The 12,147-nt window shown below is 31.7% G+C and overlaps 1 protein-coding gene and 1 long non-coding RNA gene across 8 annotated transcripts in view; one reads left to right on the top strand and one right to left on the bottom strand.

Annotated features, from left to right (window-relative positions):
• Positions 1-12,147, bottom strand: part of Inos (Inositol-3-phosphate synthase) — a 170,333-nt gene that overhangs the window by 41,262 nt on the left and 116,924 nt on the right. The window lies entirely within an intron of this gene.
• On the top strand, positions 2,559-3,840 carry LOC136998651 (uncharacterized). Its single transcript, XR_010889240.1, has 2 exons — positions 2,559-2,791; positions 3,169-3,840. It is a non-coding gene; the product is annotated as an uncharacterized lncRNA (long non-coding RNA).

Here is a 12,147-nt window from a genome sequence, read left to right on the forward strand (position 1 = left end):
CAAAAATTTTGAAATTTGAAAAAATAATAACAAGGGGTGGGGGTAAATTTAAAAAAATTTCATTTTTTGAAAATTTAACTACACAGTTATAAAGTCCATTACAAGCCATATACAACTTCTATTTGAAATATTTTTTTATCTCCTACGGTTTTGGCGATAGTTACACACAAAGAAAAAAATCGTTTTTTTTTCAAAGGAGTGTTTGATCCCTTAAATTTGAGTTAGGGCCGCTATAAAAAAATACGTGTCTCCTCAAATTGTATGTTTTACAACATATTTCAAGGAAAATCAAATCGGGGGAGGGGACACTTGTGAACGTTCCCTTGTTAGTATTCTGTAGTTAGTGGACAGAAAGTGTACTTTGTGCACATTGGTGGAATCGGCAGGTATGTAATGTTTATAGAGAAGAAATGTCTAACACTTGGATTGAAGCTGACGATACGCTAATTAAAAAAAGACAATGGCCTAGAGGTGCTAAAGATGTTTTTGTCATTCTTACAGAAATTTGATCAAAAGTAATCTGTTTTTATATATGAAAAAACGCAATAACTTAGAAATACAAATGGTTTTTTATACCCTTTTTATGATCACTAATAATTTTCTTATAAAACATGTTGTAAAATATAAAAAAAAATTATTAGGTTTGTATATATAAATTAAGATTTCTATAATCAAAAAGAGGATTGTCGTATTGAAAATATGACGGGAGTGATGGTGGGATATTATTACCATTATTTTTACTAAAAAAAAAGAATCATATTTATTAAAATTATTTTTACTAAAAAAAAGAAATGATATCTCACAAAAAAACCTTTTTTTTTAAAAAAGGTAAAAAAAGGGCGCCAAGTACACGCCTTGTTATATTAAAAAAAAGTTTTCCTCATAAAAAAACCTTTCCAAAAAATTGTTTTTTTTTTAAAAAGTTTTCCTCATAAAAAACCTTTTCAAAGAACTGTACTTTCAAAAATATATTATATTAAAAAAAAGTTTTTCTCACAAAAAACCTTTCCAAAAAAGTTGTATATATCATAAAAAACTTTTCAAAAAGATTGTATTTTTCCAAAAATATATTATAAAAAAATCTTTTTAAAAAATTATATATATTTATTATAAAAAACCTTTCCAAAAAATTGTACTTTTAAAAAAGTTGTATATATTAAATAAAAATTTGCTACATATTCTGTCTATAAAAGAGGTGATATCAGAAAATGACGCCAAGTTTAAATAAAGAACCTTTCAAAAAAAGTTGCATGTATATCTAATTATTTATTTAAAAATGATATTTATGTTTATATCTAGTTAATTCTTTTTAAGTATACTTTTTAAAATAATTGCATTTGTATCTAGTTATTTTTTTTATATCTGTATCTAGTTAAATAAAAAAATTTTTCAAATTTAATCAAAATAAAAAAATATTACAAAATTTCGCATAAAACTTGGCGCTGCTATAAAATAGCCTTCATTGCTCTATAATATTTTAAGATGTATAATAATATTTTAAGGCTATTTTATAGCAGCGCCAAGTTTTTTGCGAAATTTTGTAATATTTTTTTATTTTGATTAAATTTGAAAAATTTTTTTATTTAACTAGATACAGATATAAAAAAAATAACTAGATACAAATGCAATTATTTTAAAAAGTATACTTAAAAAGAATTAACTAGATATAAACATAAATATCATTTTTAAATAAATAATTAGATATACATGCAACTTTTTTTGAAAGGTTCTTTATTTAAACTTGGCGTCATTTTCTGATATCACCTCTTTTATAGACAGAATATGTAGCAAATTTTTATTTAATATATACAACTTTTTTTAAAAGTACAATTTTTTTGGAAAGGTTTTTTATAATAAATATATATAATTTTTTTAAAAAGATTTTTTTATAATATATTTTTGGAAAAATACAATCTTTTTGAAAAGTTTTTTATGATATATACAACTTTTTTTGGAAAGGTTTTTTGTGAGAAAAACTTTTTTTTAATATAATATATTTTTGAAAGTACAGTTCTTTGAAAAGGTTTTTTATGAGGATGAATATTACGCCGATAATGTCAATGTAATTTTTAGTTCCATCGAAATGATGGCGCTATCGCGTCGGAGTTCGTCAGGCATTCCGGGATCCCCTTAAAATAAACATAATAAAATATGCTACAAATCTGTCTGATCGCTCAATAATAAATATTGTCGAAGTGTTGTCTATCGGAATTGGCACAGAAACTCAAAAGTTTTTGAAAACTATTAAATATACTTTTTAACATGACTGGGAAGATATCTTCAATGCATTTTTGAATACTCTGTTTTAGCTTATCAATGTTTTCCTATGGACAGTACTTTAAAAATATTTATCACTGAGCGTTCAGATAAAATTGTAGCATTTTTTATCATATTTATTTTAATTACTTAATTATACTTCGAAGCCTCGTTCTCGCGATTACAATGTAGTACCACTCCGTGCCGCTTGATGTCACAACGTTTAGAGTTTAGAATATTGAAATCCTATATATCGTGTTGCATCATCTTGTATCCTCATAACATTTTGTTGTGCGCCTGATGTTACACGTATGTTACAGTATAACAAAGTGTTATTTTTTCATAATCCTATTGCGAATAGTGATTATAGCCAGCATGGGCAAGTCAAGGAAAAGATCTAGAGAGAGAGGAAAGGAGGAGGATGTCGCAAGGCTGCGAAAGAAACTGAAAAAATACCAGGAACGCGTAAACAGTTGTGTGAAGAATAGCACTGACAAAAGTCACACAAAAAATTCAGAATCACATGTTAATAAAGGTAGGCATCCATAAATTACTAGTGAGCTTACACGAGAGGTAAGACATACTAGAAATCTCATAAATTACTAGTGAGCTTACACGAGAGGTAAGACATATTAGAAATCTCATAAATTACTAGTGAGCTTACACGAGAGGTAAGACATACTAGAAATCTCAAAAATTATTAGTGAGCTTACACGAGAGGTAAGACATACTAGAAATCTCACTTTAATAAGCTTGCACGAGAGGCAAGATAGGTTAGAAATCACTTCTTTCAAGGTTACACGAGAGGTAAAACATGATAGATTAAATATTAAAAATGCAATGTACACAGTTACATATTCTTGGGTGTGCGTGTATCCATATGAGTATATAGACATATATATTGTCTTACAGAAAATCAGCCAGATAACTTTAACAAGGATAACGGGTAGGCCGAAATGCTGCCACAATTAACTGAAAAACCTGACTTAGACCAGGACATTTTAAGCCTGCTGGGAGAGGACCCATCAGTATCAAAGGCTATTCAGGTTGAATTGCACCCTTCGCTGGTTTCTCGTTGGGAAGGATTGCTAAGAGAAGGTCTTTCAAAGGAAGAAAGAGAGAACCTTATAAAAAAATACGCTCGATCAGGATTGATGGAAGCACCAAAACTAAATCCTGAGGTGGCAAACGTATTAGTTGAGTCCGCCGTAAAAAGAGATAAGCACTTTACCGAATATCAAAATGCAATTGGTTCGACACTAGCCTCACTGGGATCGGCCATGTCAATGATCTTGGATCCGGGCGAAGAAGGTGTTGATGAACTCAAGGTCATCGAGAGATTATCCGATGCAGCAAGATTGTTAAATGATACTTATTATTCTCATTCAATATGCAGAAGAGCATTTATTTTGCATGGAATACCAAAAGAATTAAAAACTGCTATAGAAAATACAAAACCAGACACGTTTTTGTTTGGCAAAGAATTAAGCAAAAAAATAAAGGAGGCAGGAGTAATAGAGAAAGTAAGTAGATCCCTGAAGAATCAGCCGTCAGTAAAGAAACAAAACTTTACCCAGTCAAAAACTCATTTAAACTGGAAAACCCCGCCGGGGAGGCCTCAGTGGTATCTTCAGGCGGGTTACAAACAATGCGAACAACCGAGACGTTTCTTCTTCAAAAGGAGACCATTTCAACAATACCAGTCGCGCCAGCAGAGTTACCGGAACAGGCCACAGAACAGGCCCTTCCGGAGGACGAGTTCAAGGAACAGTCGTTAGTAAGTAAGACTGCGGATCGGTTAAGATTTTACATCGACAGCTGGGAAAAAATTACAAAAGACAAATGGATTTTATCTTGTATACAAGGTTACAAATTGCACTTTGAAACCGAGGTGATTCGAAATATGGAATTTAGGGAGCCAGTAAGAACGGCTAAGGAATCGATGGACATAGATCGCGCTATAAAAACCTTGTTGTTAAAGGGCGCAGTAATATCATGCAAACCGGTATCTGGTCAATTTCTTTCTTCATATTTTTTTAGTACAAAAGCCAAATGGGGATCACAGATTCATCTTGAATTTAAAAAGGTTAAATACGTTCATGAAAACTGAACATTTTAAAATGGAAGATTTGAGGACAGCCAGAAAACTAATTCTACCTGGGTTCTTTATGGCGTCAATAGATCTTGAGGATGCATATATGCTAGTATCAGTGGACTGCAATAGTAGGAAATACTTACGATTTCAATTTAAAGGAAAGCTATACGAATTCACCCATTTGGACTTTGCTCAAGCCCTTATGTCTTCACAAAAATAATAAAACCAGTAGTGTGTGTTAAATTCAAAAATTGAACTGCTGATAAATAAAGTGTAAGATTAAAAGGAACTTGAAAGGAGCAGGATTATTTAACATGAATGACAAAAACGATACAAGAAGAACAAAAATTACCTGCACTCTAAATAACTACATTGTAATCGCGAGAATGAGGCTTCGAAGTATAATTGAAAATCAAATGAACTTACTTGTAAGTGAAATTCGATTAAAATTATATGAGAAGCCTCGTTCGAGAAGATTACAACCCACCAAAAAAAAAAAAAAAAAAAAACCCACCCTAAAGATCTAAGCAGGTAATTTTTAAATAATAGCTCTAAAATATGAGGATACAAGATGATGCAACACGATATATAGGATTTCAATATTCTAAACTCTAAACGTTGTGACATCAAGCGGCACGGAGTGGTACTACATTGTAATCTTCTCGAACGAGGCTTCTCATATAATTTCAATCGAACTTCACTTACAGGTAAGTTCGTTTGATTTTCAATCATTATACACTTCTTTCATACTATATGGAACAAAATTTACGAGTTTCCTCTATAAAATAATATTTAATTCATTTCATTCTGTTTATTCGTTGCAAAGTAATAGCAATTTACTTTAGACACCTTTTCAATGGTTACCCTGTATTATGCATTGTTTTTGGTTTAGAATGTGTAAAGAAAGATGTTTATATAATTATGAGTAATCTTGATGTAATGCGAAATATCGCATTTTACATAAGATCTCATTTTGCAAAGAATAATGAATTTAAGAACTTTTCTTAGAGTATTAACAATTTTAATCTTCAGAAATGAGTTCAACGTCAAAATATAAGAAAATCTAGATTTTGAAGAAGCCGCTCTGAGAATAAAAATTGCTACTTTTTACTTATCCTTCTTTGCAAACAAGTCTTGTGAGCAAGCCTTTTAAGTATTTATAACTCGAAAATTCATTTTCAAGTTCTGTGTCCGTCCTTGAGTTTATTGGTTAAAGACACGAAGACTGTACCATACAGAAATGTATCTAAAAAGTAATGAGATATAAATGGTGCTATAAAATTTTTTATTAACAACTGAACTACAAATCAATATTACTCCCTTTAAAGTAGTTCCATTGGGAAGCCACACACCGCCGGAGACGTTGTTTCCATTCTCGATAGCAGTGCTGGAAATCTTAATTGAAAATGACAAACTAGCCTTCAGCTAGTCTGTCACGACCTTTTGGATGTTGTCCACAGTTCCAAAATGACGACCTTTAGGTGGAATTTGAGGAAAGAATTCGGGTGAATTCGGGAAAAGAAAGACATATCATAACAGGTGATTAATCGTGGATTTTTAAGTACGATTCGAGCTCAAATTCCATCTCAAAGGTTGTCATTTTGGAACTATGGACAATATCCAAAAGGTCGTAATAGACCAGCTAAAGGTACTTGCAGTTAAAAACTTCCAGCACTACTACCGGGAGTAGGAGCAACCGGCGCACAGTGGTGCAAACGCACAATTTTCTATTCAAAATCGGCTACAGGTGGTATTTCTTAACCGATTTAGATGTTTCTTTCACAGAAATACTCAGAAATAAATTCTAAAGAAAACTGTGAAAGCCGATTTTTTATTTTTTTTGTTTGTGCAAAAATATTTAAACAAATAAAGTGATAAATTGATACTTTTCAACTAAATTATTTTTTGTATGACAAACAACAACTTGAATAACTCCAGTATCGATGAAAACCAATGCTATCTTATCAAAACAATAGAAATAAATCATTAAATTTTCAACTTAATTTTTATAAACAAATGTTTTAAACAAGTTATCGATCGAAACGCATTCTCTCTGAAATAAATAATTTTTTAACTTAATTAATTGAAAAATTACCACTAAAATGACGTTTATGACAAAACTTTATCGTAAACTAACAATTCCTATTGTTATAAACAATTAAATAAACAAATAATCATTTTGCGACATCTTACTACAGATAACTTTTCATATTTAAAGTATCATAGTACTGATATTAAAGCGAAACGCGAAAACGTTTTACACGAAACATGTTACATGAGCAAACTTTTGAGTCGGCTTCTATTTGTTATAATTTCGGCCGATATCATTTTCTGGCTTTTTCCAGTGTTTCCTTAAAGACGCAATATAAAGATCAGACGATACGAGCAATTTGTGTATGAGATGTGGCCAATCGAGAGTATTTCCGAGTGTGAAATTCTCTGAAGCGTTTAAAGTCTTTGTTTCGAGCTTCAGCAGCTTCTTCGGAATATTGTCCAATTGGTAGCAAAAAATTTTCCATTACTTTTGTACCATGCATAAGTATTTTATGGACAGTTGAAGGCATGAAGTACCATGAATAAAGCTGGACATACAATTCTGCAATGTCAAGAGTAAATTTATCAAAAAATGACGATGGTACTTTGCTGTTACTTGCAAGTATTCTCAAAATTTGACCAAATCTTCTGATGAGCTCTACATTTACTCCTGTTATTCTGGCAGATAAATCAGGATCCGAAAAGAATCTTCGTGCAACGTTTCCGTTATTGGTGTTCCCAGTTCCGTGATTTGGTTTATCAATGAGTAAACCAAGCTCTTCTCTAAATTTCGTGCAAATCCTTTCTTTTGCTTCATTTTTTAATCGCTTTTCCTCGTCAGTGACTGCATATCGTTTACAGAATGATAAGCGATAGCCAATGTGTAAAATGCATTCCATAAATCTTATCCATGCATGTAACGTGGAGAGACCAAATTCAAAATGGGAAGTATTTTCTCTTTTTTCTTTAACACGTTCAAGATGGTTCATTTCGCTCGGCTTAGCACCACAAATGTAGCAACTTGCAGATGACGAACAATCGGAGAGTGCTTGGCAGACTTTCCCATCCACCATTGTTAATTTCATGTCTACATGAACCATGAACGTGGCATGGAAGACATTCACTTTCGTTGGATGCAACATCTCTATTTGGTCTTTTATAAGTTGCATTTCACTCTTTGTTCGATCCTTTGTTTCTTTAGCGAATATGTAAGAAATTGGAATACAACGTTTTGGAGATGCAGGTTGAGGATTGCTCCAGATAATTGTGGATTTTTCACGTTCTTTCAAGCAAAGTGGCACCATGGAGATGGTGAAAACTGTTTCATCTATGGAATCTGCATCTGAAAACTTTTGGTTGTATCTCTTTTGGTCTGATGCTCCATCGCAACCATATTTCAAGGTGAAATCTAAATTATAAATTTTTGCACGATCATCAAGATCAGGGAGATGTAATGTGGGATCTTTAAAAAGTCTCAAAATAGTATGATCAATCAGCGATTGGAGATTGATGCGCACTTCTGTTTCAGACGTGACTATCTGCGAAGGATAGCATTCTTTCTTTGCTTCCAGTACCTTGTGATATGAAGGATAAATGTCAGCATTTCTACATTTCGCTTGCTTCTGAATAATTTCATATTGGTACTTCGATAACTTCACGTCTTCTATCAGCGCTACAGCTTCTTCTGCAGTATATGGAGAATACGATCCATTATCATGATTATCTTTAGACTCGTCCTCATCTTCTTTTAAAAGATTTTTTATAGCATTTGCCAATTTCCTCCTTCCATTAATTCGTAGCATATAAAGAAATGCTTCCTGAACTTCAATATTTGAATAATTTTCTTGTATTGAAATCAGTTTTCGCCTCTTTGTCGTAAGAGAAAGTTTTTGGAAATCGCTCGAACAAGATTTCCTTCCAGCAGTTGGCTTTTTCTCAGAACGATCGACAACAAAGTCTGAATCTAGCCATGTTTTGAAGCGTTTTTCAAACTTGCTCCTTACATACAAAGATTCTTTCTAGCTGTACTGTAAAATAGTTGTATGCCACGTTCATGGTTCATGTAGACATGAAATTAACAATGGTGGATGGGAAAGTCTGCCAAGCACTCTCCGATTGTTCGTCATCTGCAAGTTGCTACATTTGTGGTGCTAAGCCGAGCGAAATGAACCATCTTGAACGTGTTAAAGAAAAAAGAGAAAATACTTCCCATTTTGAATTTGGTCTCTCCACGTTACATGCATGGATAAGATTTATGGAATGCATTTTACACATTGGCTATCGCTTATCATTCTGTAAACGATATGCAGTCACTGACGAGGAAAAGCGATTAAAAAATGAAGCAAAAGAAAGGATTTGCACAAAATTTAGAGAAGAGCTTGGTTTACTCATTGATAAACCAAATCACGGAACTGGGAACACCAATAACGGAAACGTTGCACGAAGATTCTTTTCGGATCCTGATTTATCTGCCAGAATAACAGGAGTAAATGTAGAGCTCATCAGAAGATTTGGTCAAATTTTGAGAATACTTGCAAGTAACACCAAAGTACCATCGTCATTTTTTGATAAATTTACTCTTGACACTGCAGAATTGTATGTCCAGCTTTATTCATGGTACTTCATGCCTTCAACTGTCCATAAAATACTTATGCATGGTACAAAAGTAATGGAAAATTTTTTGCTACCAATTGGACAATATTCCGAAGAAGCTGCTGAAGCGCGAAACAAAGACTTTAAACGCTTCAGAGAATTTCACACTCGGAAATACTCTCGATTGGCCACAAATGAAGATCTCATACACAAATTGCTCGTATCGTCTGATCTTTATATTGCGTCTTTAAGGAAACACTGGAAAAAGCCAGAAAATGATATCGATGCCGAAATTATAATGCTTATTAAAAATTATCAGTTAGAAGCCGACTCAAAAGTTTAAAAGCATATTTCATGTAACATGTTTCGTGTAACATGTTACGTTTTCGCGTTTCGCTTTAATGATCAGTACTATCGGAACAAATACTTTAAATATGAAAAGTTATCTGTAGTAAGATGTCGCAAAATGATTATTTGTTTATTTAATTGTTTATAACAATAGGAATTGTTAGTTTACGATAAAGTTTTGTCATAAACGTCATTTTAGTGGTAATTTTTCAATTAATTAAGTTAAAAAATTATTTATTTCAGAGAGAATGCGTTTCGATCGATAACTTGTTTAAAACATTTGTTTATAAAAATTAAGTTGAAAATTTAATGATTTATTTCTATTGTTTTGATAAGATAGCATTGGTTTTCATTGATACTGGAGTTATTCAAGTTGTTGTTTGTCATACAAAAAATAATTTAGTTGAAAAGTATCAATTTATCACTTTATTTGTTTAAATATTTTTGCACAAACAAAAAAAATAAAAAATCGGCTTTCACAGTTTTCTTTAGAATTTATTTCTGAGTATTTCTGTGAAAGAAACATCTAAATCGGTTAAGAAATACCACCTGTAGCCGATTTTGAATAGAAAATTGTGCGTTTGCATCACTGTGCGGCGGTGTATGGTTTCCCAAAGGAACTACTTTGAAGAGGATAATATTGATTTATAGTTCTGTTATTAATAAAAAATTTTATAGCACTAGGCTCATTAGTTTTTAGATACACCTCGTATTTCAAATTTACATAAATTGATCGAAAACATTTTCTCACAAGAATTATGCAAAATTCTCTTTAGATAAAATTTTAAATACATTTTTCTTTTATAAAAATATTTAAAAACTTATAAATTTTAAGATATAAGCGACTAAAATGGATAACTAAATTTAAAATTTTCGAAAAAAATAAACAGATAGTGAAATCATTTTTTGAAGTAATTTTAAATAAATTTTATTTTAACAAAATAGACTCATTTTTTATTCTTTTTTTAAAAAAAATTATGAACTCTGAGAGTTACATACAAAATACATATTTATTATATAAAAAAGTTTTTACAATAGCTTAAAAAATAAGCATTTGAAGAGTATCAAAAAGTTAATCAAGTTAATCAATAAATAAAAGCGCAGGTAATTATTTAAAGATAGGGAATAACCTTCAATTTCAATTATTTTAATATATGTTATCAAGATAATTACCTTGAATAATGTAAAGCTTTTAACCTTTGCAGTTATTGTTTATTAAAAACTTATTAACAAAAGAAATTTACTGAATAGAACGTAACTTTCTAACATCATGTACATTTAATAAAACGTACGTATAGTAGATTTTGTTGGAAATGTATGTATCAATGAGTCTCTACTCCCCTGAGCTAAAAGTTTCTTTTTTCTTTTGTTTCTTTTTCATTTTATGCGCGATGTGCGTGGGGAGTCAGCTATTGTGTGACGAGCGTTGGATGATACGGTATATAAAGTAAAGAATAAAACGTTTTTTGTTCTCAGAATAAATCGCGTTTTCTACCATAATTCATAATCCCGACAGATTATGGGCCCACGACATTTATAGTGCACAAATAGAAAATAACCGCGTTAAATAAACGCGGAAATAAAAATCAAGAAAAACACATAAAATATGACAACGATAAATCCGAATCAAATTCAGAAGCTTGGTGAGAAAAATTACGAATCTTGGAAGATTCAGTTGAAGAATCTTCTGATATTTAATGAACTATAGACTTATACAAACGGAATGGAAGCAAAAACTGAAGAAAACGCACTCGATTGGACAGATGGACTCGAAAGGAAAGATGAGAAGGCATTGGTCTGATTTTATTTAAGCGTAGAAGAAAGTCAGTTAAATCATGTAAAAAAGACTGAAACATCATGTGAGGCTTGGGAAAACCTAAGAAAAGTGCATGAATCCAGAAGTCCTGTATAAAGAGCTGTACTATGTAAACAATTACATAAGATGAAAAAAAGAAGCACAGCAAACGATAACGCAATATACTAGTGAATTTTAACACAAAGCCGAACAACTGGAGAAGTGGGAATGAAGATCTTGAACGAGCTGCTGTCAGTAATGTTACTCACAAGTCAGTGAACTTTGTACGTAATGGAATGAGCACTGAGTAGGGATTTGCCTAATGACTCTGAGCCGAGAGAGAAAAAATCTAAAGAATGTTTATTCTGTCTCGCACGTTTATCTAAATGGAAAAATAATAATAATAATCTCCATAGCAGGGGATGCCTTTTCTGTCTCTCTATTGGTTTTCTGTTTCACAAACAAGCTGGCTTTAACGGCGGTGTTCTTTCTAGTATGTATAGAGTCCACTGACTGAGTTCGATACTGACACAGTACGAAAGTTTCGCCATAGCGATCGGGTTACGCGACGAACTGCCTAACTTTAAAAGTTTAAAGATAAAACTCATAGAAGAAGAAGCGAGAAGAGGAGAGAACAACATGACAGAAGACACAAGTCATAACAACGCTCTAGTAACTAGAAAAAGACTAGTAAAAAGAATTTCAACAAAAATATAGAAAAACAATTTAAATTTAGTGGAAATTATCATATATGCAAAAAATATGGACATCATGCAAAAAACTGCCGTTCTAAAAGTAATAATTTAATACAAAAACAAAATGATGCAATGACGGCTATAGCATTTAATAATTATTGCAAAAATTCAAACATCTGATATTTGGATAATGGGGCAACTGTATACATGAGCAACGAAAAAGACAAAGAAGGATGTTAAATATAGGTCGATTTTGGCCCATGGTGTGGAACCAAAACTACAAATGGTTTCTTATAGATTTTATACCGTAGAATTACGTGGTAAAGTTTGTT

Source organism: Linepithema humile, chromosome 3 (assembly GCF_040581485.1).
Source record: "Linepithema humile isolate Giens D197 chromosome 3, Lhum_UNIL_v1.0, whole genome shotgun sequence".
Lineage (NCBI taxonomy): Eukaryota > Metazoa > Arthropoda > Insecta > Hymenoptera > Formicidae > Linepithema > Linepithema humile.